Here is a 13,637-nt window from a genome sequence, read left to right as displayed (position 1 = left end):
TTAAGCTAAGCTAAACTTGAGATAGAAGCAAAAACTTCTGCTTTTGTCAACTTCACAATTGGCAAAATATTGTCTGGTCATTTATTGGCTTACATGATGATTTCTACATAATCTCTTAGAACTGAACTGTTTGCTATAATTAAAGCTATTTTCATTAGGGAAAAGTAACATTAGAAATTAGAATTTCTAATTCTAGAAACAAAATTTCCTCGGTAACACCAGGCAAGTTCCTTAACCTTAATGGTTATGAAACACACAAGAGAAAAATGGAAAGTATAATGCTCAACTTCTAAGAATGTCAACAAGTATCTAGTGAAACTGAGATGAATAAAATTCAGATAAGTCTTCAAATCCATCCCCATAGAATGGTTAAGAAAGAAACTCCATCTATGGATAGAGTGTTAGATGGAGAATCAAGGAAGTTTGGTTTTTAATTTCATTTCTAATCATTCATGTCAACAAAAAGTTGTTCACTGCATTCTATATGCTGGGTACCATGCTAGTTGTACAGTTTGTGTGATAAAGTGAGATAGTTCTTTGTTCATAATGAGCTTATATTCTCCCAAGGTTATGCACATAAATAAGTAAATACAAAGCATAAAGTTTTACAAAATTATTTGCAAAAAAAAAAAAAAACTAGTAGTAATGGGGGATGGCATTAAAGTTATCACATAGGAGTAACATGAGCTGTGTTTCAAAGGTAGATAAGCATTTCTATTTTATGATTCTCAGCAAATCTCAACTTTTTTTAGACTCAGTTTTCCCTTTTGTGAAATGGATATAAAGGTAGCTAACTTATAAAGACTTTATGAAGATGTAATGAACTAAGAATGTAAAGTATCTTTTATATTTAAAATATTATATGACATACATGTCACTTACCAAATTATTGTTTTCCATTTTCCATCACTATTTTTGTTTTGTTTTTGACTCCTTGAAACCTTATATCTCATCACATCCAACTCTTAGGATAAGCCGGTCACCTGAGATCCCATTACTATTCAAAGTGACTTATTTTTTGATATTTAACACTTTCTGAGTTCCCTCAGTTGCCCCTACCCTCTATTTGGGCTAGAGGATAGAGACTGCTCTCTAGAGAGAGGATAGAGACTGCTCTCTATCTCTAGAGGATAGAGACTTCTCAAAATTTGCCTATTTGAGAGCTTTACGCTTTTTTTTGTTTTTGGTTTTCTATTAGTGACTCTGCTTACTCTTCATTCTATGAAATATCACACTCTCGGTGAAGTCTTTTAAGTTCTAAGCTTTCTTTTGTGTATTGTCTTTCTCCATTGGATTATAAGATACTTGAAGACAAGAACTGTCTTTTTTTTTTTTTAAATCTGTATCCTCAGTGCTTAGCACAGTGTCTAACAGATATTACATAAATATCATATAGCCGATACTACATAAATATTTAATAAAATGAATTGAATTCATATGCACACTTGTCATTTAATTACAAGTAAGATTTTATTTCTTCTTTCATATAAACAGCAGTTTAATATCATAGGACCCAAGATTTCAAAGGCAACATAGATTTTAAAGCTAGACAGCATCTTAGAGAGCACTGAGCTTAACACCTCTGCATTTTAAAGATAAAGAAACTGAAATTGAAAGAAAATGACTTGCCCAGAAGGTTCTAAAATAGGATTTCACCTCAGTCTTTTCTGATTACAAGCCTGCATCTCTATCTACCGTTTCACTTGGCTCACTAACCTCCTCAAATAGTAACATACTATCTTACCATCCAGAGCTGTCCAGCACTAAGAATTGTATTTCTTTCAATTGCTCTTCCTACTGCTACCTCTAGGGGGAGAAAGCGAGCAGGAATCTAACTTCAGAAGTGTTTCACATTATAGACAGCATGACAAACTAGAAAATAAAAGCAGAGAATGGATAGAAGGAGTAGGTTAGAAAGGATAAAAAGGTTGGAATTGCTACTCTATGTATTTTTGGTTAGTGAAAGTTGGAGAGTATGAGAAATGATTTCTGGCAGCTGTAGAGTGAAGAGAAGGGCCAAGAACTCAGCCATGTAATTTGAAGGAGGAAAAAAAAAGTCTTGAAATGACAGTGGGGAAAATGAGCCAAAATAAATCGATGAAAGGAGAAAAAAGGACAAAATATAAACATGAGATGGAGCAAGTGGAGTAAAAATCAGAATTTTTTCTGAATATTCTGAAAATATATATTTTCATATATGTATGAAATTGTGTCACACACACACACACACACACACACTTCCTATACTTTCTCCACCCCCCCCAGACTGAGATGCTTCTAAAATGAAAATTCTAAACCAGCCATCCAAAAAAAAGTCTCTAGTTCACCTAGAGAGAAAACAAACTTCAAATAACTAAAGTTAGATTGTTTACCCTTTAATGTGGTCACACTAAGTCATTCACTGAGGAAAAGTATCAGGGAAAGTATTCTCATGCTAAATCAAATATATTGCTTTTGGTTTCCCCTGAGTCTACTTGGGAGTTTACAATACAGTTTTACAATACAGCTTCAGAGATGTTTTTTTTTTTTTTTTAATCTGGCTCTTATTAATTCCTTATTTCTAAAAAAGTAGATACTGCTTGCACATAAATGACTGGTCCTATAATTTTCTGCAAATGGGAGAAAAACCTCAAAGAATCTCTAATGTCAACTCGAATTAGACATTAACTCTTGCTTTTGTTCTTTATAATGAGATCATTAACTTATTAGCTTGATGCTTCAACAAGGCACAAGACCTAGAATGCGTTCTTTGTAACCCAGTTACAAAAAATAATGTGAAGAGTCTGTCAGCATTACATCTACATACAAATGCTCAGCCTCATTCATTTAAAAATCATGTCCAAAAGGGCGGTTATTTGTTAGCTGAAATCATCATTTAAACATGCAGCACCTCAGATGCCAGTAATCTTAATGTGAATTTGATATTGTCAGAATCATGTAGTTTTATTTTTTTTTTCTTAGTGCCTATAGTACGTAGAGCAATGGATGTCACACTAGAAGAAAGAGTTGACCTGTGATTTCATTGCCATAGGGAACTTCCGGGTGAGAAAATTTAATCTTGCCATGTAGATCTACACCTTAGTGCAAATTATGGCTCTTGGAAAGTTGTTTAAGTGCTTGCTCAGGATTATACAACTAAAATGTGTAAGGGGAAGATCTGGAATCCAGACCTTTCTATCTGTCTTTCTAGGCATAAAATTTTCAATAGTGGTTGAGTGATTAATGCACAATTCTAGGAAATAAAATAGCTCAATTTCCCAATATTATCCATTTACAGTACTGATAATTAGGTTAGCAGAATCAAAATGATAGAGAGAGGTAGAGAGAGGATATTAGAGAATATCCAAACATATAAAGCTTCTTATTTTATAGGTGGAAATGGCAATATTTGGGGAGCTTAATGACATCCAGAATTACCCAGTATTACCCAGTTAGAGTCAAATAGAAGGAAAGTAAGACTTCTGGGTATCAGAAGAGTGACCTTCAGTCACTGGGTTCAACTACTGCTCACAAGAAGTATGCCTTGATATGCTTAGCACTGCTAGTTAACATGGATTTGCCCTAAGTATTAAAGAACAGGTCATCATTTTTACTCTAAAGTACATCAAGAACAGAGGTATGCTGATAAATGTGTAATTACCAGATTCTCTGAAGAAAAAATAATGTGAACATGACACATTTTTAAGTTTAATCTGCATCATTAACCATTTTTTCATCACTTTCTTGAGTTTAGACAATCAACAAAAGGGGAAGTCCAGCACTGATTTGTACTTAGGGCCGCTTTAATGATTTCTGAGACACAAATGATCACACTAACAATTTAGCAACTGGTTCTCATAAGTCTGTGCTAATACACACATATACATGCATAGATAAAACACATATGTATGTGTGTGTTATACAACATTCATATACATTTACATATTCACATATTTGGGGAAAAAGAGAGAGAGAAAGAAAGAGAACAGAAAAGGAGAGGAGAAATGGAGAAGAGAAATGAGGAAAGGAGAGAAGAGGAAAATAGAGAAGAAGAGAGAAGAAGAGAAGAGAGGGGAGAAGGGAAAAAAAGAGGAGAGATGGTTGTTTTCCCATTGTGACATCACTATGTTGGAGTCAAGGTACAGTGTATCCAACAATGACTGATAATACCAATATGATCTTGGAAGGCTCTACCATACAGTAGACACAAATAACTCATATGAACATTTAGAATGGAGTTGGCGCATCTCATATTTCTTTTGAGCTCCTACAACTCTGCTTTATTTAGAAAGCACTTCTTTGATGTGAACATACCATGCTCAGTAATCCTGAGGCAAGGTCTCTCATGTTTTACAATTGATTCTAAAGCTTTGCAGAGAGGCCTTAAGAGTGTCCTTGTATTGCTTCTTCTTACCTCTGTGTGAGTGTTGTCTTGTGTGAATTCTCTATAAAATAATCTTTAGGCAAATGCATATTTGGTGTTTGAACAACATGGCCAGTCTATTAGAGTTGTGCTCTCTGCAGAAAACTTTGAATTCTTAGCAGTTGGGTTTCTTAAAAAATGACTTGTGTCTTTATCTTACCAGGTGATATTCAGAATTTCCCTAAAACAATGCAAATGGAAGTAATTTGGTTTCCAGCCATGATACTAGTCAATTGTTCAGGTTTCATAAGCACAAGACAATGAGTTCAGTACAATGTCTCTGTAGATCTTCAGTTTGATAGGAAGCCTATTATCTCTGCTCTCCTACATATTCTTTCAGAGCCTCGGAAACACTGAGCTATCTCTGGAAGTATGTGTGCTAACATCATCAATTCTGGAATGAACAATGCCATATAAGTGAACAGAATTCAAATGTAATGGATATGGTTGCACATACAGATGGTGTGGTGCTGGCTGGTAGAGAATCTTTGTTTTCTCGTTAATTGTCAGACCAAAATTAGTACAGGTGACAGAAAATTGATTCATCCTATTAGATAGCAGTCTCAGAAACTATAGAAAGTGCACAATCATCTGTAAATAAAAAGTTGGGCACCACATTTCCCTTTACTTTAGTCTTGGCTTGTAGCCTTTTCAAGTTTAATACTTTACCATCAAAACAATAGCTAGCTTTGGTGCTATTTTCCTTCTCATTCAAAGGTGTCCAACAACATTGCAGAAAACATCAGGCTAAAAAGGCATGAGAGCAAACACATGGCCCTGATGCTTCAGTCTAACTTCAGCGCAAAAGTTGGATGTGTGCATGTGTATGTGTGTATGTTGTATGTGTGTGTGTGCATTCAAATACAAAAATATAGGTGTGTATATGAATATATACACTTATATACATATATACAAATACACACACATATATAGATAATATTATAATCCTGAACTGTCTAATTTTCTGAGACAATAGTGGACGAAGAAGAAGGCACTTATTAACCATCCCAGTGGGGGAGGGAGTATAAACATTTATGAAGTACCTACTAAATACTAGGGACAATAGTAAGTGATTTGTAAACATTATCTCTTTTAATCCTGTTAACTTCCTTAGAGATAGGTGTTATTATTACCTCTGTTTTATGTATGAGGAAATGAGGCAAACAGAAATTAACTGAAATCCCAAGAAGTTTTCTGAATCAGAATTTGAGCTCCAGTCCTCCGGGTTCCAGGGCCAGCATTCTATCCAATATAACACTTTCTGATGAACACAATACTTGGGGTATTTTATTTTATTTTGCCTTTGAGTTTGGGGAAAGCACTGAGTATTGGGAAAGAGGTCTCCTAGGGTGACCATTGTTCCATATTTATAGAGTTAGACTTTTTTTTTTCTTTTAGTAACTTACTTTTAGAAAGATAACTTTATCCAGAGTCATAGAGACAGCATATAAGAGAAACATAATTTCAGCTTAAGGTTCTAAAGCTCTAAGGCTAGTTCTCTATTTAAAAAAAAATTACATCAAAGAGAGATCTTTGACATGTAGAGCAAGAAGCAAAGAGAGAAATCAGAGAATTATGTGGCTGACCAATTGAAAGGCTCTGCCTTGCCATTCAAAGTTTCTCATTTTTTATAAGTACTTTATAATTTAAAAATTGAATCAAATTATATACTTTGCCATTTCCCTAGTGTAAGCCCTTATGGGTACAAGTCACAACCTGCTTTTGCTTTCCATGTGTTTTTTGAATGAGAACAGAATCTACCAAGAACTGTGAAGATTTGAACTAGTCCATTATAGAGACAATATGGAATAGTGTTTAGCAAAGAAGGCTTGCAAACCCTACTTCATTCCTCTAAGACACTGGGAAAGTCATTTCCCCTATATTGCTCTCACTTTCACCAGCTATAAAGTGAGAGATTTGACCTTGCAAAGCTAGAAAGGAACATGGGACTTTCCAAGGTCAAACCTCTCATTTTATAGCTGGTGAAACTGAGAGCACTACCTTTGATCTCATAATACTATTTATTGTCTTCATCAGAAACACTCTATTTCTGCTACAGAATTCTATCTCAAGCAATGAAATGAAGGCTTTCTAAGGGAATTCTGAAAGAAAGTCCCTTCCTTTAAAGCTACAATCAACTTTTTTTTTTTTGTTTTGTCTTTTTTTGTTTGTTTGTTTGTTTGTTTGTTTTTCAGTTAAAGTATATAAGTAACTGGTGGCAAAATGGAACATAAATGCAAATAAACACAGCAGAGCCTTGCTATTATCCTCTTATGCAGCAATAAAGGAGTAAAGGAAACTGAGCAATAAGAACACTTCTAACTTTCCTCCCCTAACTCTACAGGCTGATCTTTGCTTCTATACAGCATCTGTAGAGTTGTACATGTGACCCTATTGTTTTATCTTTACACTTTATCCACAGCTGGGTCCTCAGTGATCTTTCCAAAAGAAATGTAAATATCGGGAGAGCTTTATACTATTGACTCTTTACTCCAACATTGTTTGCTATGCTGGCCTTTGGATGGGGCCCATTGATAAAATGAGGCCATCATGGTATTCTACATCCAGAAAGCTACTTTTCTGCTTTCACTTAAATTCTAAAGTGACAGATCCATCAGAAAATAAAGCTCCTCCACATCTGGCAGGGGTACCAAAAATGGGGTCATGTTCTCTATGAGTTATTTATAAGGATTAATTGTAATCCATGATTCAGGAGCTTGATCATTCTGTTTGTATATTATACCACTGCCTTTATAGTCTTCTTTTGACTTTAAATCATTGGGTAGTTTCACAGTTATCATTTTCAAAGGAAGGACAAGTAGAAACCTTAAATCAACAATGCCTTTTGTTCTCAGGACTGAATTTAGGGAGTTGAGGATTAGTACAAAGAGAAGGGGGTAGAAGACAAAATTGAAATTGCCCAGAATGAACCTGAGGCATATCAGAATATTTCAAGTGTCCATTGCCTCTTAATCTCATTTTTCCACTGTCAAAGGAAAACTAGATGTGATTCATTTCACTCAGAAGCATAGGAGCAATCAAATTAAGAGGCATTTATTAACCACTTGCTATGCCTGAAACATTGAAGATACTCAATACTACAGCAGGCACTGGCAAACAAAAACTAAATAGTCCCTATCTTTCGGGGGGTGGGGAGGGTTCATTTTATAGGAAGAAATTAAATGTATTTAGGTAAGCATAGATAAAATATATACCAAAAATAGAAGCTCATTTGGAGGAAAAAGCACTAGCAGCTAAAAGGACCAAAAATGAGCCCCTATATGAACTGGTGTTTGAATTGAATCTGGAAAGCAATTAGAGGAGTAGAGTTTTAGGACTGAGGTCTTTATCCCCAATTTTACAGAGAAAGAAAAGGAAAAAAGAGAAATTACTTGACCAACATCACACAATTAAAAGGGACATAAGAAATGAATCCAGATCCTCTAATTCACACTACACTGCCTTTTCAATTGCATTATTTAATAACTCACTGAGAATTCATTAAGACTGCTTGCAAGGTTTCTATTGTGTTTGTCAGGGGAGGTGATATCATAAATAGGCCCTCATATTTGGAGGCATAAAGAGTCAAGTTCAAAATTAGCCTGGGATTTCTTGTAACCTTGGGCAAAGAAAACAAAACCTTTTTGTATCAGCTTTCTCAAGCAAAAAGATAGGCATAATAATAATCCCTACCTTGAAGGGTAGTTGTGAAGATCAAATGAAATAAAAATTTTAAAGTACCTAATATAGTGCCTAGAATATAAGAGATACTGTAGAAATGATTCATCATTATCATCATCATCAACATCATTCATTTATTCATTCACTATTACTCTTGCAAATAAGCTAGCAGTCTGTCCCCATATTCTAAATCAATCTATTTGGATTGAGCCTATCCAAAGCCAGGTATTCAGTAGTCACCCAATGGATAGAACCTAAAGATGGGCTAATAGATACAGAGGGGGAAAAGGGAGAGAGAGAGAGAGAAATGTGTGCATACATATATGTGTAAATGTGTGTTATATATATGTATGTATGTGTTTGTGTGACCTCTAGAGGCAACCCATCATAATTAGCTAGTTCTAAGTTGGTATTTTCCCCTGACATCAAACATGAATTTTACTTTTTTTTAATCTTTTATCTATTGCTATTTGCTTTCTGGAGCCAACAAGAGCAAAGTTGATCTTGCTTTCATATGCTATTCATCAAATACTACAAGATATATCTAAATAATCTCATTTGATCCTCACAACAATTTTTGAGAAAGGGGCTATTTTAATCTCTATTTTACCATTGAATTTTTTTCTAGAAAACCTAAGTTAAAATTCCAACTCTTCTGCTTCAAGACCTTATTATGTTATTTATTTATAGCTGTTTTGTCACTATAAAATGAGGATGGTCAGTTAGATACTCCTAATATTTGTTCTTATCTCACTACGTTTTGCTTTTTTTTTTTTTTTTTTTTTTACTAAAACGTGTGTCTCTTTTATTCAATATGAAAGGAAAGAAATTCTATAGCTTACCATACACGTTCTCATAAGAATTCATGTTATTGTTGTTTAGTTTATTAGTCCTGCCCTACACTTCATAATCCCGTTAGAGGTTTTCTTGACAAAGTGGAATTGTTTGCCATTTCCTTCTCTAATTCATTTTACAGATGAACTGGGTAAAATAGGGTTAAATGACTTGTTCAAGATTATACAATTGGTAAGTGCCTGAGGCCAGATTTGAACTCAGTACATGTTGACTGCAGGAATGACACTCTACCCACTATATCACCTACCTGCCAAAATTTAACATGAATAATTTATTTCCCCAAGGAAATAATGAAAAATTTATAACTTTATTACATTCAGAGTTTCTGAGACATTTTAATTACATAATTTAGTAGTTTATCAAACATTACCCACAAATCCTATACTAATCATCCTCCCCACAATTTCCACCCTAATTGTAGTGCCGACTATCTGGGATTACCTTTCATCTCAGCTCTGATCAAATGTATTGAAAGATAGCTGAGTGAGAAAGTTAGTTGGAGTAAGGAAGACCTGAGTTCAGATGTGTCCTAAGACAGTCACTATATGATTCTGGGCAAGTCACTCTTTTTGTCTCTCTATTTTTCTCAGTTTCTTCACTTGCAAAATAACAGGACTTACCTCAGAGTTGTCAAGAGAATAAAATAAGATAATACTTGTATAGCACTTAGCATTTTGTCTGGTATATTGTAGGTACTATATAAATGCTTATTCTCATATACCTTGTGTGTATGTATACATGTATATATGTATATATCTATATCTACATACACAAACTTGTATCTACGTATGTTACATGTTACATGTTGTCTATTTCCTACCCCTCATTAGAATATGAGCTCCTCAAGAGTATGGATTATATTTGGTTTTTCTTTGTAACACCATTGATTATCACAGTGCCTGGTAGAAAGTAATTGCTTGCTAAATGCTTCTTGAATGATAAACTTTTCACTTCTGCATGTCTATTTTGAATTGGAAATCCCTGGGAAAAATCATCTCTAAAGTTCTTCACATACCTATTACCTTCTAAGATTTGTTGTGATCCCTCTACTTTTTTCTCTGTGTCACACAAAAAGTTGCTGAAGCTGAATCCCAAGCCAAGTGTTGCTAACCAAAACATCCAATACACTCTGGATGATGTTACCTCTTCAAACCCTGACTCCATTACCTTCCAATGATCTTCACAGGATGTGCTTAACAGAGGCTACATCTTGAAGCCAGGTTTGAGCATTAACCAAAATTAATTGGAAAATTTATTATGTGATAACCTTAAGTTGCCTACTATATAGTACAGAACACTACCCTGAAGTAATAATACAGAAGAGAGAGGAGTTGTGATAAAAGAGATGTATTATGAAGAAGAATCAATTTGGATTTAGATATGTGGATTCCCAGGCTGAAGGCTGGTTCTGCCATTCAATAGATATGTGACATTGGACCAATCAGTTCCTTGTAATTCTCAGATTCCTTATCTATAAAGTGAAGGTTTTGGACAACATGGTCCAATGGAGACCAAGGTTCTGCATCAGTCCCAGAATGCCTCTATTAATAAGGGACTACTAGAATGATAAATACAAATTACAACTTGAATTAAATCTTGAGTCCCTTCTTTTCTCCCTCTATACTATCTTTCTTAGTGTTTTAATCATCTCCAGTAGGTGATTAACTCTAGGTAAATGATTCATATGTGTATGTGTGTGTGTGTGTGTGTGTGTGTGTGTTTGTGTAAAATAATCCAAGACTTTATATCACCAATTTCTTTTGGATTTTATAAACTGGGTTCCCTGAAGATATCTCAAAAACAATATGTCACAAACAGAATTAAATATTTTCTCCAAAGTTCTCCCCTTTTCCCATTTTTAAATTACTCTAGAGGGCAAAACCAGCTTCCTAATTTTCCAAGCTCAAAATCTCAGCTATCCTCAATTACTTACTAGCACTCATCTCATATATTCAATGTTTCCAAGTCTTATTGTTTCTACTTTCACAGTTTTTCTCAAATACAATCTCTTCTTTCCACTCAGCTAGTCACTTTTCTGTTACAAAATCTAAGCAGTTTTTAGAAATTTTCTTGTTTGTTTTTCTTTTTTTAAGTTTCTCTGTGTCCTAGTCCTTTCTTTACTCAGAGGCCAAAATGATGTTTTCTCTAAAGTGTAAGTTTCAAACAAAACCAATGAAAGTAAGAATAGAAGAAAAGCAGGAAATGGGAGAGGGGAAACCTTTGCAGCAGGTTTCTCTGATTTCTAAATCTCATTTCTAAAATATATAGGGAATTGAGTCGAATTTATAAGAAAAATCCCAATTGATATTCAAATGATATGGATAGATTTTTTCAAAGAAAGAAATCTAAGCCATAAATATCTTGTAAAGAATTCTCTAAATAATAAGAAAAATTCAAATTAAAATACCTTTAAGGTACAATCTCATATCCATTAAATTGGCAAAATTGATAAAAATGGAAAGTGATAAATGCTGGGGGAGATGTAGGACAATAGGTAGACTACTGTATCATTCATGAATCTTGGAACTAGTCTGACCATTCTGAAAAATAATTTGGAAAACCAGGTTTAAGCATTGATTATTTACTGAGAAAGCCTTTAAACTATGCTTACTCTTTTGCCCAGTGATATTACTATGATGTCTATTCTCCAGAAATTATATTTTACTTCTTCTAAGTGGAAAGGTTACAAGGTTGAGGAAAAGAGAGAATTTGGAAATAAAAATTAAATAAAATAGAATTTTTAAAAACTTTAGAGGCAGTTATGTGGCACAGTGGATAGAGTATCAGCCATCTAGCCTCAGACACTTACTAGCTGTGTGACCCTGGGAAAGTTGCTTAGCCCTAGGGAAGAAAAAAGAGAAATGGGGGGGGGGGGGAAGGAACAAAGGGAGGAAGGAAGGAACAAGGGAACAAAGGAATGAAGAAAGAAACAAAGGAAGGAATTCCATATTTTTTAAAAGAATAGATATAACTATGCCAATATTCTACTTAATAAATTCAACACTAGTGGCTCACTATTACCTCCAAGATTAAATATAAAGTCCTCTGTTTGACTCTTCACAATACGGTCCCCTTTCATACATCTGACAATTTATTCCCCTACATGTACTGTGTAATATAGATACATCAGCCCATATGCTTTTCCATAAAAATGAAATTCCTTTGTACCCAAGCTGAGCTTTGAGACTGATTGTCCTCCATGTATGAAGTAATGCACTGATTTCCTTCAAGCTTCAACCTGAGTCCCATCCTCATAGAAAGCCTTTCACATTTCCAATCCACCCACTTACTCTATTAGCTGCTTAAGTCTTCCTCTAAGATATTAGTTTCCTCTTACTTTGAATGTACTTAATTATTTACATTGTCTCCCCAGTCCCACATTTTAATAGAGGCCCCTGAGAATTATTTTTTCTTTCTTTGACTCACCAATGTCCACCATAATACCAGGCACCTAAGAACTTCTTAAATGCTTGCTGACTAACAGACTGATTGCAAGCTGTTGGTTCCACATATCTCTGATGAAGTGTAAGATTTGGCTTTTAATTAATACCTTATTGTCATCTTATAAATAACAATTGTATTGTTAATATTGTCAGTGATAATGGCAGCTGGTTAATCTGCTTTCAAACAGATGGATTGAGATGCTTTAAAAGCTCATATCAGTTCCATTTCTTTCTCTCTCACTTTCTCTCTTCTATAAGAAAATGGGGGAAAGGAGGTTGATGAGGAAGAACACAGAGCATATTAAAAATGGAAGGAGACTCTATGTTCCAATGATGGGAATCAAACAGGCGTTATAATTACATGAAGATTTATTGGCTGCTTTTGCAGCTCTCATGATCAGTTGTTGCTTTGATTCCCCATCCTTTTCATGGATAAGAAATCAGGACAAAATGGATAATGAACTTCAGAAACTGTAAAATACTGTGCAAAGAAATTAATTTTCTTTGAGACAGAAAAACATATAGTAGCATTGAATATGTTTAAACAACTCTATTTCCTAAATTAGAATGTAGATAGTGGTAGCTGAGGCATTGTTGATTTCAGAGAAATTAACTGTCTTAATCCATAATAGGGACATTGAAAATATTCTTATGTTTCCATTTGGCATTTGATATTATAATTTTGCAATATAAATAGTGAAAAGGAATAAAGATTACTTCAATTATATGATTGTTACCAAAGCTATCTGAGAGTATCTAATTTAATGGCCTCATTTTGAGGAAAGTAGAGGCTCAGGAAAGACAAGGAATGTGTCCAATGCTATGTCACTTAAGAAGCATCAAAATATGAACCAGAATATCTCTCTGGTATCATGATACCACATAATGAATGATGGATTTGAAGATCAAAGACTGGAGTTTAGATCCAGGATCACCTGCACCATTTGGGGCAAGGTATTTAATCTTTCTTGCTTTATTTTATTCAGTTGCCACAAGAAAGGTTGCCCTGAATGGCTCAGAAATTTTTTTTAAGTCTCTGATCTATTGACTCCCAGAATATCTACTTATTTCTGTTTATGTATCAATCTCATATATGGGGGGAAATGTTGGGATTTGTCATAGAAGGTCACAGATTCAAATTTTTTTTTTTTGCGTGTATGTCTCTTAGTTCCCTGGGGAACTAAGTTGGGGACAAGTCACCCAACCATTCTGTTTGAAAGCAGATTAACCAGCTGCCATTATCACTGACACTATCA

General features: G+C 34.4%; 1 protein-coding gene across 2 annotated transcripts in view; it reads right to left on the bottom strand.

The window, feature by feature from the left end:
* The window catches only part of CTNNA3 (catenin alpha 3), a 1,962,241-nt gene that overhangs the window by 693,962 nt on the left and 1,254,642 nt on the right, over positions 1–13,637 (bottom strand). The gene's annotated exons all lie outside the window — the stretch shown is intronic.

Source organism: Antechinus flavipes, chromosome 2, assembly GCF_016432865.1.
Source record: "Antechinus flavipes isolate AdamAnt ecotype Samford, QLD, Australia chromosome 2, AdamAnt_v2, whole genome shotgun sequence".
NCBI classification, from domain to species: domain Eukaryota; kingdom Metazoa; phylum Chordata; class Mammalia; order Dasyuromorphia; family Dasyuridae; genus Antechinus; species Antechinus flavipes.
This window is presented reverse-complemented; position numbering and strand designations above follow the sequence as displayed.